This window comes from Ascaphus truei, chromosome 20, assembly GCF_040206685.1.
Source record: "Ascaphus truei isolate aAscTru1 chromosome 20, aAscTru1.hap1, whole genome shotgun sequence".
Classification (NCBI taxonomy): Eukaryota; Metazoa; Chordata; class Amphibia; order Anura; family Ascaphidae; genus Ascaphus; species Ascaphus truei.
Window position 1 is genome coordinate 31,754,660 of NC_134502.1, and position 19,027 is coordinate 31,773,686.

Here is a 19,027-nt window from a genome sequence, read left to right on the forward strand (position 1 = left end):
GTGGCTCAAGTTAGACAAAAGTACTCAGGGATCGTAGCAACGCGTTTCGCCCTTCTTGGGCTTCCTCAGGCTCCATTTTTTTGTACCTCAAGGACTCTGGATAGGTCCTATTTGGGGTTTCGAGCAACAGGAAGAGTGTCGGAAGGAGAGGGGACCCTTAATCACTATTTAAGGTCGTATTGTTCTATTTTTAGAATCCCACCACCCCTTAGATTATCCTATTAGGGTAGCGCCCGGGCTTTTTTGCACATAGGATAGAGAAGAACCCAGTGTAGCACTCGAGTTCACCCTCTGGTGATTAGTGTATGATTTAAAATAAACTTTATTGATTCAACACATATATAAAATAATGGGTATTAAAATGACGTACTAGAGGTAATGGGATCAAAATACTGACAGCCATAGGACTCGCAATCAATATAATAGGTGTCTCCTGTTGTGTATTGATATCACACAGGAAACACAATCCTTATATAAAACCTCAGTGAGGGTAAGGTAGGGTTAATTTGACAATGTACTGTATCATCAGATCACAATAGGCGGTGTGCATAAACCATAAGTGGTAATGGTGTGACTGGTGATAACTGGTGTACTGAAACAAATATATTGTGCACCAGTAGGTATCAATATGCAGTCTGGTAAACCTTCCTACATGTGTTATATATGTACACGCAGTGTTGTGTGGAGCTGGTCATACACTACTGACACACTTTATTAAAGTGTGGCCGGTACCGCAAGCCGGGAGATTTCCCGGCTTGCTATTGGCCGCCCCTCGGCGTGCCGCGCGTCATAGACGCGCGGTCACGCGTCTTCGGGAGCGTGCGCCCCCTGCACGCGCGTCCAGGGGCTCCCCGAGGGAGCCCTGGTGTCCCGCGATCGCGGGACAGCGGCAGGGGGTTCCGGGGGACCCGGCGGACCCGGCAGCGGTAGGGAGAGCGCCCCGATCGGAGGGCGCTCTTCCGCTGCTTCGGCGCGCGCCCGTCACTCTCGGGCGCGCGCCAGGCTACTGCTGCGGCCAAGAACGGGCAAATGCTCGAATAAACTTGGCCGCAGCAGTAGGTAACCCCCAGGGGTTCACAGGATAGGCGTATGATACCCTATAGTGACCTCTGCAACATGTCACCATTAATACTAATAGATAATGTGCATAGAGTGAATTGGTGGGCACTCTGATATGGCCAGCTATACACACTGATAATCACTGCATGTGGGGAAGTGGAGGCTGTGTGCAGTGGTGATATAGCTTAATAGCAGTTTATAACAGCACATATCTTAACCAGACCGAAAAAGTACTGAGTAGAGCAATAACCCTAATCCTGTAGCATAAATAGGAGGCTTTAGGTGTCCATCGGGGCACCAATAGCCTATGTAACAGCGCGGGCAGGACACCGCATTAACCCGCGATCGGAGGCATAAATGCGGAAGTAATTACAGCCCTGCGCGTGCACGTGTGGAACCAGAGCCGACGCGCGCGTTTCGCGAGGGGCTTTCTCAAGGCGAAACAGTGATAGTTACTAAGGGTACCCTGCAGGTGAGCAGGTATATATAGGGAGCCTCCAGATAGGTGACGTCACTATTTAACCCTTGATGTGCCTGGCATTGCATGGAGCTGCAGCAGAATAGCAGTAAGTATACCATAGTGTGTGACTGCAGAGCTGGCACAATAAAAATCTATCTGTCTGACTCAGAGTTATTCCTAGTGTTGTAGTTATATATAAGTCAGGCTTTCACACAAGTAGAGGTATAATAACACTCTGTTTGGGCTGCAAGGGTGATGTACAAATGATGTAATCAACTTAGTTCATTATTGATATTCAGGGGTGCTTGGGTCCAGAGATGCCCTAAAAGGATTGTTCAATAATTTTAATTAATTGATAATCAGGATCTGGAGAGACCTGATATAGGCACGGCAGAAATTAAAATGCTTCTATTATTACACACATAGATGACAGTGTATATGGTGAGCTTGACAGGCGCCCTACATAGTAGCTGTTACAGAAAAGGAGTGTACAGGCATCCCTCATTGAGTCCTCTCGGGGAAAGAGTTCCAAGTGTGTAAATCCATCTGGACTCTTTTTGGGGTAGTACCCTGTCCCAATCTCCTTTTCTCTGTCCTCGCAGGGGGTGTTCAATCCCACAGAAAGAGACCGCCTTGAGATCGCCGTCGTGACATAGATTCACGTGCCTCGACAGTGGTTTATCAGCCTTATTCCTGATGGTGCTGATATGTTCCAGCACCCTTAGTTTCAGACATCTGCTAGTTTTTCCAACATATACCTTCCCGCATACACACTTACCCTGATATATGACCCCAATACTCAGGCAGTTGATAAAGCTGCGTATTGGGTACCGTTTGGTGTCATCCCAGTTACCAAATTGTTTGGTGGTGGCCATATACTGACATGCCTTGCATCTCTGGCAAGTGTATGATCCGGTAGGTTTAGGGGGAAGCCAAGTCCTAGGTGTCTCTTCCACATAATGACTATGTACCAGTAGATCGAGCAAATTCTTTGCCCGTCTACTGGTCATAGATGGAAAGTCTTTCGTGACCCCCTTTAGCATATCGTCTGCTCTCAGGATGTGCCAGTGTCTCCTCAGGATGGCTCGTGCCTTGGGCCATTCTCGATTGAAAGTGCCAATAAAGCGGACCACCCGGTTTACCAGACTGCATATTGATACCTACTGGTGCACAATATATTTGTTTCAGTACACCAGTTATCACCAGTCACACCATTACCACTTATGGTTTATGCACACCGCCTATTGTGATCTGATGATACAGTACATTGTCAAATTAACCCTACCTTACCCTCACTGAGGTTTTATATAAGGTTTGTGTTTCCTGTGTGATATCAATACACAACAGGAGACACCTATTATATTGATTGCGAGTCCTATGGCTGTCAGTATTTTGATCCCATTACCTCTAGTACGTCATTTTAATACCCATTATTTTATATATGTGTTGAATCAATAAAGTTTATTTTAAATTATACACTAATCACCAGAGGGTGAACTCGAGTGCTACACTGGGTTCTTCGCTATCCTCTCTACCTATTCATTGTTTACCCTAAGCACCGTTCACCGTTCATATCAACTATTAATGAGGCAGCAGCAGGGGCTCCCCTATCACTCTATTCAATCCATAACAAGTCTTGTTCCAATGAACAATTCTAACTACAGCTCAACCCCCTTATAACGCTGTGCTTGTGGGGTCCAAAGAATCACATCGAGTTATAAGCGGATCGCGTTAGAGATAATGTACAATTGTATGCATTGTACAATAAAGTATATAAGACGCCAATAATCGTGTTGCAAAGTATTCATAAGTACGAAAATTGGGAGCCACCCACACATCGCGGTATAGGCGGATTCGCGTTGTCGCGGATCGCGTTATAAGGGGGTTGAGCTGTATTATCATATATAGAGCTCCTTCATGTGTCCGCATATTGCACTACTGGTACCTCTATCTGAGTGTCATACTTATTACCTTACGTCTTATACTTTCATCTATGTATTCAGTCACCTTATAACATCCTATTCTGTAAATATGACTCTCAGCTCCCCTCCTTCCTCTCAAATACAGAACTACAATGTTTGGGCCCCCTGCAAAAATTAGATTGTATGCTCCTCCGAGCAGGGACTCCTCTTCCTAAATGTTACTTTTATGTCCGAAGCGCTTATTCCCATTATGTGTTATCTGTATTATTTGTTATTTATATGATTGCTATGTACGTTTATGGCGCTATATAAATAAAGACATACATACATACACATATATACTGTGACAAACGCCCCTCTTTTGTAGCGCTGACTTCTGTCTGGGCTCTTCACGACACAGTCTTCTAGGGTTAGTTAGACAAATAACAGGATAACACAAAGCCTTACGTTGCTTAACTCAGGCTTCTGCCTGCTTTGTTTTCCTTAAGATTCGTATTCTAGAGCATTTAAGGCTGATATGGAATAAGGATACGCTGCATCCAGTATCAATACACTTCAACACCTGTCCATTGGGTTCAGTGGGATCATTGCAGTGTATAGCACTTGAACATATCCCATTACCCCCACGGGGAGGCGATCGGATAAAACTCTTGCACCAGCGAGAAGCACACTGGAACTTTACGCTAAAAACACTGCGACCCAATGGACTGAACGTTGAGTGGGACCTGCGCTGTTTCCTTTGACATCTGTACATTATACGACTCTGTTTTATTGCTCAATATTACAAAATTAAATTAAATCATTGATTATTTTATTAATGATTTACAGTTTTTGTGTATTTTCTTGCGGTCACCCCTTTTTCTCCCCTTTTTCTTCCCTTCCTTTTCAACTTTTCCCCCCCTCCCCCCCCTTCCCTGTCCCCCTGTTATTCTTGGACAAATATATATATATATTTTGAATCAGTTTAATTATTCTCTATGTGCTATATGAATATGACACTGAGATATAGCTGATACAGTTACTTTAATAAACTGTGCTTATAGTTTATTATATTTTTCCTAATATAGTCCAAAATGTCATTTTTTTGGGGTTAAATGTTGCAAAGGTTGCTTTTTATATATCCCTGATAATACTTTACTACAACACAACATATCTATCATTTTTCGTAATATAATTATGTGAACTAATGTCTGAAGATATATTGAGTCAAATGAGCAATATTTGATGTATGCTGGATATTGCTAATTAGTTATGTATATCATGGGTTAATATGCTAGTTCGTTTTCGCGGGCTTTTTTACTTTAAATGTGCAGGCTAAGACCACGTATCCCCACTCCAAGACGAAGCGCTGTTCTATAGCGTGAAACGCGTTGAGGGGGAAATCGTGGTGTAGCCGTGTGTTTGTGAAGGCTTCAATAAAGTTTTTTTTCTACGAACCCGGAAGTACCTTTGATGTTTGTCACTGGCTGTGGCGCCTGGAACTCCTTTCTTCCACGTCCTATCTTCAGAAGGCTGCACGTCAGGCATTGGAGCTCAGAGGAGAGCGGGACCCAGATCTGAGAGCTCTAATAGGTAAGGTTTCCCTTCCCAGCTCTGACCTATCCTGAGGTCCGTCATCACACTCTCCTGCTCCATTCCTTGTGACCCCATTTGACACCTACGGGTGCTGGAGCTAACTGCCAGAGCGCAGGACAGGCTTTCTCTTTGCCCTCCGTTTGACTCCCTGGTTTTTGCTCCCTGGGACTAGTAGGATCTGTGTGTCTCAGATCGCTCTACAATCAGCGGTGTCCGTGAGTAGAGAGAGGAGACCCCCAGCTATTTTCTCAGTGTTGGCTGCACCAGTGCAAACATATTCATGCTGCTGACAGCTACTAAGCCTAGTCCTCGGACGGGGGGAATCTTCTGGGAAGTATTTTGATATATCTCAGCCATATCGTGAGGAGAGTAATGGACCGGCATGAATTACAATCCCTAATTACAGGGCTTATTGCACAAGAGACTGCGTTCTGTGTTACACCCCCTACACATTTCTTATATGAGCAATTACAACTTCAGTTAGGTTTTTTTCCTCTGCAATTACATGTTGAGGTGCACATTGTTAGGGGGTATTGTGTTCATTATAGCGCTACTTACACCGGACGGTGTTTATAAGAGGTAAGGTGAAATATATTTTCACCTGATACCTTTTGATGCTTTGTCACATTATATATAATAGCTGATCAAGTTATTGGCAGGGCATATTGGGTACATCCGTAGACAGATTGTCTTTCTTATATCTTATTATTAACATCTTGCAGGTAGTCAGTTCAGGTACTCGGGGTTATCCTCAGCTACTTTATATGTAATTGTGTGACTACTTTTTGATGTTGATATAATACATTTCATCTTTTTGGATACGCTTGAGTGCTTTTTCTGGGCTTCTGTTTGTTTATTGTACACACACACACACACACACACACACACACACACACACACACACACACACACACACACACACACACACACACACACACACACACACACACACACACACACACACAAAGACACACACACACACAGACACACACAGACACACACACAGACACACACACAGACACACACACACACAGACACACACACACACACACACACACACACACACACACACACACACACACACACAGACACACACACACACACACACACACAGACACACACACACAGACACACACACACACAGACACACACACAGACACACACACAGACACACACACACACACACACACACACACAGACAGACACAGACAGACACAGACACCACACACAGACAGACACACACAGACACACACACATAGACACACACACACAGACACACACACACACACAGACACACACACACACACAGACACACACACACAGACACACACACACAGACACACACAGACACACACAGACACACACACACACACAGACACACACACACACACACAAACACACACACAGACACACACCTCAATAGCTCCCCGGAAGGTGGAGATTCAGACAGCTTGGTATCCTTGGTGGACCGGCTCAATGACCCCACAGCTCGAGTAGCAAACCTCTCTTCGGGGGTCTCAGTCTGCTTTGGGGGTAATAGAGAGGGGCGTAGGGATCTGAATGTCATTGCCTACCCCAAATGTTCAAACCTTATTGCATTTTATTGTGTGGAGAGCACTGCTCAGTCTGTGAGTGTCCTGCATAATGGTCGGCTGTATGTCCATGCGCCTCCACCTACCCCACCCATCAGTCCAGAGGACTTGAGACACCAGAGAGCAGCGGTGGGATTCAGCTGGTTCGTACCGGTTCGTGCGAACCTGTTACTAAAATTTCACAAGTTCGCCGAACCGGTGCTTGATTCTCTTACCTTCGTTCACCTGTTCGGGCGGCAGGCGGAAGGCGGCGGGCGGCGTCTGACAGAATCTCCCTGCATCTATATCCCCGCAAACCCTCTCAATTTGGTCAAATGGCGCCGCATTGCCATGCCAACTGGAACGCCACGTGATGTAACCACGTCATGTGGCGTCCGCTGCTATGGCAAGGAGACACTACGTGACGTTATGGCAATGCAGCACTCTGTGAAGCTGCGCGGCCATTTTGAGAAGGGAAATAGATGCCGGGAGATGCTGTTAGACGCCCAGGTAAGTACCGGTTATTAATTTTTTTAATCCCACCGCTGCAAAAGGGGATAGAGAAAAGATATACTAGAGCAAAACACAAGAGTCGGGATGGTGCAGACTGAGAAACACAGAGACAGAAAGAGCAAGAGGGACACAGTCAGAGGCACAGAGACAGAAAGAGAGACAGATTGACTGAGACACAGACAGAGGCACAGAGACAGAGAGAGAGAGAGAGAGATGCAGAGTATTTGTAAACTTATCTCTCTCCTGCTACTACTGAAATGAGGGGGTCACCTTGTATTCAGGGTCGCCCTATAGCCAGGCAAATGCAGTACATGGAAAATCAAGTTTATTTTGCAATTTCAAATTGAACAGTACAAATGTCCCTCTACTTTGGGACCTAAAAATCTGCATCTCCAACCAACTCCACCAGATATTTTTAGAGATGTCACAGACTTAAACCCCCTCAACTCTTCCCTCCCAAGACCTTCCCAGTTGAATGTTGACCAACTGGAAGACCTTCATTGGGAAGCTGAGAAGAGAGAAGACTCTTGGCACAGCATGTGAACAGGACATCACTGAGGAGCGTGTCTTTTCCGTGTCCATGGGGTGACCCCACCTTGGTGCGGATGCCACAGATCCCATATCTGCAGGTCAGGCTCCACTCTTCGTCTGACCCCACTGTAGGCAAATAAGAAAGGTTGTTCCGATTGTCTGAGCACTCAAACCGGATGTTGGTGGTGGCAATGTCACTTTTGTCACCGCGTCCGAGACGGTGCTCTACTTTCAAGGAGAAAGCATTGAGGTTGCCGTGTAGACACCATGAAGGAGAGGTCCACGTGCCCCGCCTGAGAGAGAAGAAGGGGGACGTGGTTAGTAGTGAAAATAAATCTTCCTAGGTGTTTTTTCAGAGGAGACCTGACCTGTAGGATGGGGCACATGACTTTAGGGGAGGTCAGACCAATTATCTATATAGTGGCATCGCCCCTGTCCTACATCCTTCTGGGGAGTAAAGGGGATCTCTAATAGTGTGAGAGTAAAGGAGATTTTAAATCTATAAGTGGTGTGACCTCCTCCCTTAATCTCCTAGTGATACCTCTCTCTATATACCCGGACACCCTGCTATCCTCCCAGCTGCCTTAATTACCTCCCTATACACCCAACATTTTGCTGCCCTCCTCACTGCATTATACACCCCTCCCTATACTCCCCAACATCCTGTCATCCTAATATATGTTTGGCAAGCTCTGTACATGTGAAGAAGAGACCCATGAGGTTTGAGAAAGGTCTGTACATGTGAAGAAAAAACCTGTGAGATTAGGAAAGCTCTGTACATGTGAAAAAGAGACCTGTGAGGTTTGGAAAGCTCTGTACATGGGAAGAAGAGACCCGTGAGGTTTGGTAAGCTCTGTACATGTGAAAAAGAGACCTGTGAGGTTTGATAAAGCTCTGTACATGTGAAGAAAAAATCTGTGAGATTAGGAAAGCTCTGAACATGTGAAAAAGAGACCTGTGAGGTTTAGAAAGCTCTGTACATGGGAAGAAGAGACCCGTGAGGTTTGGTAAGCTCTGTACATGTGAAAAAGAGAGCTGTGAGGTTTGGGAAAGCTCTGTACTTGTGAAGAAGAGACCTGTGAGGTTTGGGGAAGCTCTGTACATGTTTAGAAGAGACCTGCGAGGCTGTGCATGTTCTGTGACTTTCTCACCTTCCTTCAGTAGACTGGATTAAAGTTTCATTCAGATCGTTGATTTCGATAACGCAGTACAGTCGGATCGCGGTCAGAGCCTTATTCTCACTGATCCCATGCGTCTCTACCAACTGTAACAGAAAGATCAGTGTCAATGTATCAATTTCATATGTAACTACTCATAACCCCTAAACACGTCCCTGTCATTAGGTCACTTTGCTCCTACGTGGGACTGTCCCTTTTACCCATTAAACACATCCCTGTCATTAGGTCACTTTGCTGCTACGTGGGACTGACCCTTTAACCCATTAAACACGCCCCTGTCATTAGGTCACTTTGCCCCTACGAGGGACTAACCCTTTAAACCATAATACACGTCCCTGTCATTAGGTTACTTTGCTCCTACGTGGGACTGACCCTTTAACCCCTTAAACATGTCCCTGTCATTAGGTCACTTTGCTTCTAAGGCTGTCCTCATCCTCATCCGTCCATGTCCTCCGTTGCCACAAACAATACAGTGCATAAAAAAAGACAATCTAATGTCCCTAACCCCTTAATCACCTTAGCGGTTAGTAACCGCAGTAGTAATTAAGGGGTTAGCCTACCATCTGCCACTACCCACCCAGGAGACCTAACCACCCTCCCCAGGCAACTACCATTCACCGATTCATTGGTACAGTGGGTAAATCATGCTCATATAATACGGGCATGATTTATTTACCACTATAGCAAGAAATTGTGAAGGAATAAAAAAACAGGCCAAAATAAAACACCTTACATTGCAAAATAAAACACATCACATGGCTAACTAAATGCATAACAACTGCCAATAAAACAATTGAATGGCACAGTGGGTACATCATGCCCATATAATATGGGCATCATTTAACACTATGCCAGTCAATGATCAACCTAAAAAAATAAACAATTACAGACATGATGCAATGCCATCAAAACAATCAGAAAATAAAAACAATAAAGAAGTAAGCAGAACAAAATTACCACCAATCAATTAATCCAACCTAAAATAAATACCAGAATTAATAATTAAAACACCAAAACAAAACATGAATGAATAAAATAAATCTCCAAATAAACACAATCATTCAAATTCAAAACAGCAGAAATGAACCACTATTAAAAAGCAAACACCAAACAAAACACATCAATCAATATCTGAAAGCTGAAAGTAAGCACCATCAGACAAAATCGAAATACCAAAAAGAAGCCACGATTATAAAGCAAAGAGCAACCCCCCCCCCCCGAAATAAATCATTTAAAACACCGCTAAAAATACCATCGTACTAAATAAAAAATAAATATATATAAAGGAGATTTTTGCAGTAATTAGCTGGTCTCTGAAGCAGTCCTGGCATAAGATTAAATATATGACTGCGCCTGCAAAATTAGATTGTAAGTTCTGCGGGGCAATTAAATATTGTGCCATCAAAATCCCATATACAGGCAGTCCTCGTTTTACAACGCTTCGCTTTACAACGAATGGCTTATCCAACGCTGTGCAATGCATACCTATGTTCATTTTTACAACGCCAAAACGGCTAATCCAACGCACTTACGACGCTTTGCAAAGTTGTTTATGTGTACATAATATATATATTATACTATATAATATATTATATTTTTATATTATATTATACATTATGATATATATATATATATATAATACGGTATATGCACTATATAATTTATGTGTGCTGTGTATCTTATTGGCTGCATAAAATATTTTGTGTATTTTAGCATTAAAAATGCCTTCAGGAACAGAACCTTTCATTGAAACAGTGTTCCTATGGGAAAACGTGTTTCGCTTTACAACATTTCGCTATCACACGCCATTTTGAGTAACGCATTGTGTCGGATAACCGAGGACTGCCTGTACAGTAGCACATACATTGCCATGCAAGATATAATATTATTATTACTGTATATATTTATCTCACCTTGAGAGAGAATCCTCTGGCATGTGAACCGACGGGACACATTTCAACTGGCCCCCATTCACCCCATCCACCTCCGTTGGAGACACTGATGAACTTTTTAGAGTTCCCGTGTCCTACTGAGAAGAGAGAGAGGAGGAGGAGGGGTGAGACCACCAGGAACATCATGGTGGGGACTTGAGGAACTCAACTGGAGATGTCAAGAGATGTCAACGGTGAGAAAAACTTCGGAGATGTAATAATCGGGAATCAGGTTTGCAGTTCAAATCAGCAATCTTTATTTCTTCAACCAGCTCAGCGATTCGGCAAGGATACAGCATACAAAATACTTCTATTCAAGGGAGCGAGTATCTGAGAATGCAGTGGCGTATCCTGCGACAGCTACGTTTTATACCCTTAGATCGAAGAGATATACATCACTGTCTCAGCTAACTCGCTTTGGCCAACTAAATGACGTATTTGTTTACATACTTGTTTTTCTGTTGTTACCATCAAGTACCTTATCTCAGGAACATTAGGATCTTACATAAACAAGTCTTATCACTAAAAAGGGCATCATACAACTTGAATTCATGTTGCCCCTGATACCAATAACATTGTATTCTATTAGTTTCACACTGACCACAAGATTCCTTATGAAAAAACTATTTAAAACATCTTAACCTATTGAGTGCTGAATATATATATATACAGTGGTCGACAAATCCGGTCGCCAGGGGCGAACCGATTTTGCCCACTGGCGACTGGCCCAAGCAGCACATGTTGTGCTGTTTCATTTCCCCCCCTGTCTCCATCTCCATGTCTCCATCTCCCTGTCTCCGTCTCCCTGTCTCTGTCTCCCTCTCTCTGTCTCCCTCTCCCTGTCTCCCTTTCCCTGTCTCCCTCTCCCTGTCTCCCTCTCCCTGTCTCCCTCTCCCTGTCTCCCTCTCTCTGTCTCCCTCTCCCTGTCTCCCTCTTCCTGTCTCTGTCTCCACACCCCTGTTTCTGTCTCTCTGTCTCCCTCTCCCTGTATCTTTCTCCCTGTCTCTGTCTGACCTCTCCCTGTCTTGGTTTCCCTCTCCCTGTCTCGGTTTCCCTCTCCCTGTCTCCCTGTCTCACTCTTCCTGTCTCCCTCACCCTGTCTCTTTCTCCCTGTCTCTTTCTCCCTGTCTCTGTCTCCCTGTCTCTGTCTCCCTCTCCCTGTCTCCCTGTCTCTCTCTCCTTGTCTTTGTCTCCGTGTCTCCCTCTCCATCTCTGTCTCCCTCTCCATCTCTGTCTCCCTCTCCATCTCTGTCTCCCTCTCCCTGTCTCCCTCTCCCTGTCTCCCTCTCCCTGTCATTACATTACTTGGGTTAAAGGGTCAGTCCCCCGTAGGGGCAAAGTGACCTAATGACAAAGATGATTTTAATGGGTTAAAGGGTCAGTCCCATGTAGGGGCAAAGTGACCAAATGACAGGGACGAGTTTAATGGGTTAAAGGGTCAGTCCCACGTAGGGGCAAAGTGACCTAATGACAGGGACGTGTTTAATGGGTTAAAAGTTCATTCCAACGTAAGGGCAAAGTGACCTAATGACAGGGACGTGTTTAATGGGTTAAAGGGTCAGTCCCACGTAGGGGCAAAGTGACCCAATGACAGGGACGTGTTTAATGGATTAAAGGGTCAGTCCCACGTAGGGGCAGAGTGACCTAATGACAGGGACGTGTTTAATAGGTTAAAAGGTCAGTCCCACGTAGGGGCAAAGTGACCTAATGACAGGTATGGGTTTAGGGATTATGAGTAGTATAGATGAAATGGATGCATTGTAACTGATACTCCTAATTCAGGTACAACTGGTGCTCTGAACGGGATACGTCTGCACTGCACACACTGTAGCAACAATCGGAATGAATTTATAATCCAGTCTACTGAAGGAAGGTGGGTCTCACATAACATTATCTACAGCTTTCAAACCTCACAGGTCTCTTCTTCACATGTACAGAGCTTGCAAAACCTCACAGGTCTCTTCTTCGCATGTAAAGAGCTTTTCAAACATATTAGGATGAAAGGATGTTGGGGTATATATGGAGGAGTATATAGAGAAAAATGTTGGGGTGTATAGGGAGGGAAATTAATGCAGCTGGGATGAATGTGGGGTGTTTGGGTATATAGAGAGGGGTATCACTAAGAGAGGAGGGGGTTATACCACTTTACACATTATGAATCTCTTTTCTCTCACCCTGTTAGAGATCCCCTTTCCTCTCACCCTATTAGAAATCCCCTTTCCTCTCACCCTATATGAGATCCCCTTTACTCTCACCCTTTTAGAAATGCCCTTTACTATCACCCTATTAGAGATCCCCTTTACTCCCCAGAAGGACTTAGGACAGGTGAAATGCCCCTATATAAATAATTGGTCAGACCTCACATTAAGTCCTGTGCCCGTCCTACAGTTCAGGTCTCCTCTGCAAAAAGCACCTCCAGAAGTTTCCTCTTCACCACTAACCACATCCTCCTTCTTCTCTCGCAGCTGATGGTCTCCCCATGGCAAACTCATCGCCTTCCTCTTACAAGTAGAGTTACCTCAGGGGGTCGGTGACGACACTGCTGCCAACACCATCATGTTTAAGTGCTCAGACAATTTGGAAATCGAGAGATCTGGACTCTTTAGGAAGTCATACGGAGGCTGGAGCCAGTCCTGCAGATACGGGATCTGTGGCATCCGCACCCAGGTGCAGAGGCCCCAAGGACGTGGAGAAGACACGGCCCTCAATGATGTCCAGTTTACCTGCTGTAGATACTGAGGCTTCTCCTCAGCTTCCCAATAAAGAGTCTCCAGTTTGTCTACATTCAATCGGAATGTACTTGGGAGGGAGAGTTGGGGGTGGGGGGGGGGGGAGCCTGTGATGTGTCTAAAAACAGTTGTGTCGTGTTGGAGATTTAGATCTTTTAGGGGACAAATTGTGTCACATTTGTACCGTTCAATGTGAAATTGTGAAATAAAAATTAATTTTAAAGTAATTAAAAACCAAAGTATTCATTTTGATTATTTGGGTCCATTTATCACTTTACTATAAGTCCTCCTATTACCCCATATAACCGCTCCCTATAACTCTTCCTATTACCCCATATACCCCCTCCCTATAACTCCTCCTATTACCCCATATAACTGCTCCCTATAAGTTCTCCAATTGCCCTATATAACCTTTACCTATAATTTCTCCTATTACCCCATATAACTGCTCCATATAACTCCTTCTATTGCCCCATATAACCCTTCCCTATAACTCCTCCTATTGTCCCATATAAACCGCTCCCTATAACTCCTATTGCCCCATATAACTGCTCCCTATAACTCCTCCTATTACCCCACATAACCTCTCCATATAACTCCTCCTATTGCCCCATATAACCCCTCTCTATTACTCCTCCTAGTGTCCCATATACCCCCTCTCTATAACTCCTCCTAGTGTCCCATATAACATCTTCATATAACTCCTCCTATTGCCCCATATAACCCCTCCCTATAACTCCTCCTATTGCCCCATATAACCCCTCTCTATAACTCCTCCTAGTGTCCCATATAACCTCTCCCTAAAACTCCTCCTAGCAGACTTAGAAGATATTCATATTAAACATAATGCTGAAGCACCTGGGTTTAATTACTTTAACGGTCAAAGCAAGAGCAGAATTGACTATTTATATATTTTAAAAAATATGGTATCTTCAGGTATTAATTTAATTCCTGATGAATTTTCAGACCATTTAATGTTATCATTCACCCTGAATATCAATGATACCTTGAGGATGGGTAAAGGCAGCTGGAAATTAAACATCTCTACTTTTGAACATGGTGAGACACGAGATCTATTTAGAATATTTTATGAGGACCAGAGGTCATTACAAGGACTTTATGAAGATTTGGCAGATCGGTGGGAGGGGACAAAACGGAATATAGTCCCGTTTGTAAGGACACTAGCAAACAGGAAAAGTCACAATAATTATAAAAAATATCAACTCTTCAGACGGGGATTATGCCAGCTTTACTCGCCGCTGAATGAGGGTAAATGAATAGATCAGGGAGATATAAAGGTTTTTAAAGATAAAATTAAACTAATTCATTATGATAGATATGTATCATATGTATATGTATATCTAAATATATATTTCTCAAACCGTTGTATGCGTGTCTGTCTGTTTGTCCTCTGTCCCTAGGGGCAATCGCATTGGACATGAGGCCCGTCACTCCGCCTCAGGCCAATGAGATTGCTCCCTTGGCCCGCCCGCCACCGCACACCTCTCATTGGCCTGAGGCGGAGTGACGGGCCAAAGGAGACACACACACACACACACACTCACAATCCCTCTGTCGCCCCCCCCCCCCCATCCCGGACGGAGGGGAAGCGCAGCGCGGACCTCCTTACCCAGCCGCCAATGCTCCCTTACCTCCCCGGCGCTACCTCAGCGGCGCTATCTTACCTCCCCGGTGCTCCTTTACCTCCTCGGCGCTACCTCCCTGGTGCTACATCCCCGGCGCTCCCTTACCTCCCCGGCGCTACCTCCCAAGTGCTCCCTTACCTCCCCGGCGCTCCCTTACCTCCGCGGCGCTACCTCCCTGGCCGCTGGGGGGCCAAGCAGCCTCCTCGGATATGCGCCAGTCCCACTCTCCACCACCTCTTACTCCCGTCGTGTGTGTGCGTGGAGAGGGACATTTTACTCCTGCCAACAATTTGTGCCTCATTTTCACCCCTCCCCCTGCCCTTCACCCCCCCTACCCCTGCACTTCACCCCCCCTACCCATGCCCTTCACCCCCCCTACCCCTGCCCTTCACCCCCCTACCCCTGCCCTTCACCCTCCTACCCCTGCCCTTCACCCCCCCACCCCTGCCCTTCACCACCCCCCTACCCCTGCCCTTCACTCCCCCGTACCCCTGCCATTCACCCCCCCCTACCCCTGCCCTTCATTCCCCATACCCCTGCCCTTCACCCCCTCTACCCCTGCCCTTCACCCCCCCTACCCCTGCCCTCCACCCCCACCCACGCCTGCCCTTCACTCCTCCCCTAACCCTGCCCTTCACCCTACCCCTGCCCTTCACCTACCCCTGCCCCCCCCTACTGCTGCACTTCACCCCCCCTACCCCTGCCCTTCACCCCCACTTACCCATGCCCTTCATCCCCCCTACCCCTGCCCTTCATCCCCCCAACCCCTGCCCTTCACCCCCCTACCCCTGCCCTTTACCCACCCTACACCTGCCCTTCACCCCCCTACCCCTGCCCTTCACCCCCCCTACCCCTGCCCTTCACCCACCCCTACCCCTGCCCTTCAATCCCCACCCCTGCCCTTCACCCCCCATGCCCTACCCTTGCCCTTCACCCCCCACCCCCTACTCCTGCCCTTCACCCCCTAGCCATGCCCCTCACCCTCTGCCCTTCGCCCCCCACCCACTACTCCTGCCCTTTGCTCCCCACCCCCTACCCCTGCCCTTCGCCCCCCACCCCCTGTCCTTTGCCCCCCACCCCCTGTTCTTCCCCCATGCCCTTCGCCCCCTGACCTTCGCCCCCCACCCCCTGCCCTTCGCCGCCCGCCCTTTGCCCCCCTCCCTGCCCTTTGCCCCCCTCCCCGCCCTTTGCCCCCCTCCCCGCCCTTTGCCCCCCTCCCCGCTCTTTGCCCCCCACCCCCACCCTTTGCCCTCCACCTCCACTTTTTGCCGCCCACCCCTGCCCTTTGCCCCCCACCCCCTCCCCACCCTTTTCCCCCACCCCCTCCCTGCCCTTTGCCCCCACCCCCTCCCCGCCCTTTGCCCCCACCCCCTCCCTGCCCTTTGTCCCCCACCCCCTCCCCACCCTTTGCCCCCACCCCCTCCCCGCCCTATGCCCCCACCCCCTCCTCACCCTTTGCCCCCACCCCCTCCCTGCCCTTTGCCCCCACCCCCTCCCCACACTTTGCCCCCTGCCCTTTGACCCCACCCCCTCCCCGCCCTTTGCCCCCCGCCCTTTGCCCCCCTCCACGCCCATCACCCCCTTCACGCACCCCCCCTTCCCACCCCGCCATTCACGCACCCCGCCCCTGCAATCCCGGGCAACACCGGGTATATCAGCTAGTGTATGATAAAGGTGTCAGATTTGGCTCATCAAAATCTTATATTTCACCAGATCCCTTTCTCACATAAATCTTCTATTTCACCAGATCCCTTTCTCACAGAAATCTTATCTTTCACCAGATCCCTTTCTCACAGAAATCTTATATTTCGCCAGATCCCATCCTCACGGAAATCTTTTATTTCACCCGATCCCTTCCTCACGGAAATCTTATATTTCACCAGATCCCTTTCTCAGCTGTTCTGGTGGAAAAAAAACTAATCTATGGGCTTTGTAACTCTGGTGGTAATTATAGAACAGAGAGTAAGTAAATGTTGGATATAGTCAGTAATTTCTATGCAGATTTATTTAAGGACCGCTATAGGGAGAAAAAAGGAAATGGATAGTTATGTTAATACATTCATTATTCCTAAATTAACAAAGGTAGAAGAACCCAACCTGACAATGGAAGTACTAGATAGTGAGGTCAGGGATGTAATAAATGGGTTACAGAAGAATAAAACCCCTGGGGCAGACGGCTCAACAGCAGAATTTGTTTAATTGTTTAGTGATGTGTTAGTTCCTGATTTGACTAAAGTCTGTAACATAATGTTACAGGAAGGTAAGATATCCGGGTCCATGTGCAAGTCTCCTCTGGTTCTGTTACATAAAAAGAATGATCCAGCCGATAGAAAGAACTGGAGACCAATTTCTTTATTGAACACAGAGAGGAAAATCTTAGCCAGAATTGTGTTTAATAGATTGAGAGAGGTACAGTATCTGGGACCTAATCTGCAAGGCTCAGTATTGTGGCATTAAAGGGCTAAATATCACAAACGCAGTTATACACGTAAGAGAGATTTTCCAGGTTTGGAAAGCTCATAAATTAGCGAAATATGTTTTATGCTAAGATCAATATGGAAAATAGGATGGGTCTTTCGCCACATTAAAGTGCCCTTTTAATCATTTTTTTGTCCTGGGTTCTTCCTGCTCCGTTTGTGCTGGTGCGCTTTTTGGTCTCCCTTTTCCCTGTTATGCTTAGATCAAACTGAGGAATTTGACAGAGTAAACCACATGTGTCTCTGGGAAGTTTAATCTGCGTATGGTATTAACAACTGGAATAACACCAAGGAATATGAGTCGGCATTTTATCATCTGCCAGACCATGGGGGGGCATTTATCTGGTTACCTGTGGCTGTGGGATCATATATGTGGGCAAGGACCGGCTCCAACTTAGACGCCGGATTCTTGAACATGTGGGTTCGATCCATAACAAGCCTTGTTCCAATGAACAATTCTAACTACAGCTCAACCCCCTTATAACGCTGTGCTTGGGGGGTCCAAAGAATCACATCGAGTTATAAGTGGATCGCGTTAGAGATAATGTACAATTGTATGCATTGTACAATAAAGTATTTAAGACACCAATAATCGTGTTGCAAAGTATTCATAAGTACGAAAATTGGGAGCCACCCTCACATCGCGGTAAAAGCGAATTCGCGTAGTAGCAGATCGCGTTATATGGGGGTTGAGCTGTATTATCATATATAGAGCTCCTTCATGTGTCCACATATTGCACTACTGGTACCTCTATCTGAGTGTCATACTTATTACCTTACGTCTTATACTTTCATCTATGTATTCAGTCACTTTATAACATCCTATTCTGTAAATATGACTCTCAGCTCCCCTCCTTCCTCTCAAATACAGAACTACAATGTTTGGGCCCCCTACAAAAATTAGATTGTAAGCTCCTCGAAGTAGGGGCGCCTCTTCCTAAATGTTACTTTTATGTCTGAAGCGCTTATTCCCATTACGTGTTATTTGTATTATTTGTTATTTATATGATTGTCACGTGTATCACCGCTGTGACGCGCTATGTACGTTAATGGCGCTATATAAATAAAGACATACATACATACACATATATACTGTGACAAACGCCCCTCTTTTGTAGCGCTGACGTCTGTCTCGGCTCTTCACGACACAGTCTTCTAGGGTTAGTTAGACAAATAACAGGATAACACAAAGCCTTACGTTGCTTAATTCAGGCTTCTGCCTGCTTTGTTTTCCTTAAGATTCGTATTCTAGAGCATTTAAGGCTGATACGGAATAAGGATACGCTGCATCCAGTATCAATACACTTCAACACCTGTCCGTTGGGTTCAGTGGGATCATTACAGTGTATAGCACTTGAACATCTCCCATTACCCCCACGGGGAGGCGATCGGATTAAACTCTTGCACCAGCGAGACGCACACTGGATCTTTACGC

The 19,027-nt window shown here is 46.1% G+C and overlaps 1 long non-coding RNA gene across 1 annotated transcript; it reads right to left on the reverse strand.

Moving 5' to 3' along the window:
* Window positions 1-7,412: 7,412 nt before the first annotated feature.
* LOC142470859 (uncharacterized) lies at window positions 7,413-8,878 on the reverse strand. Its single transcript, XR_012789347.1, has 2 exons — window positions 8,783-8,878; window positions 7,413-7,924 (listed from the first exon to the last, which is right to left on the reverse strand). It is a non-coding gene; the product is annotated as an uncharacterized LOC142470859 (long non-coding RNA).
* Between the last annotated feature and the right edge of the window lie 10,149 nt (window positions 8,879-19,027).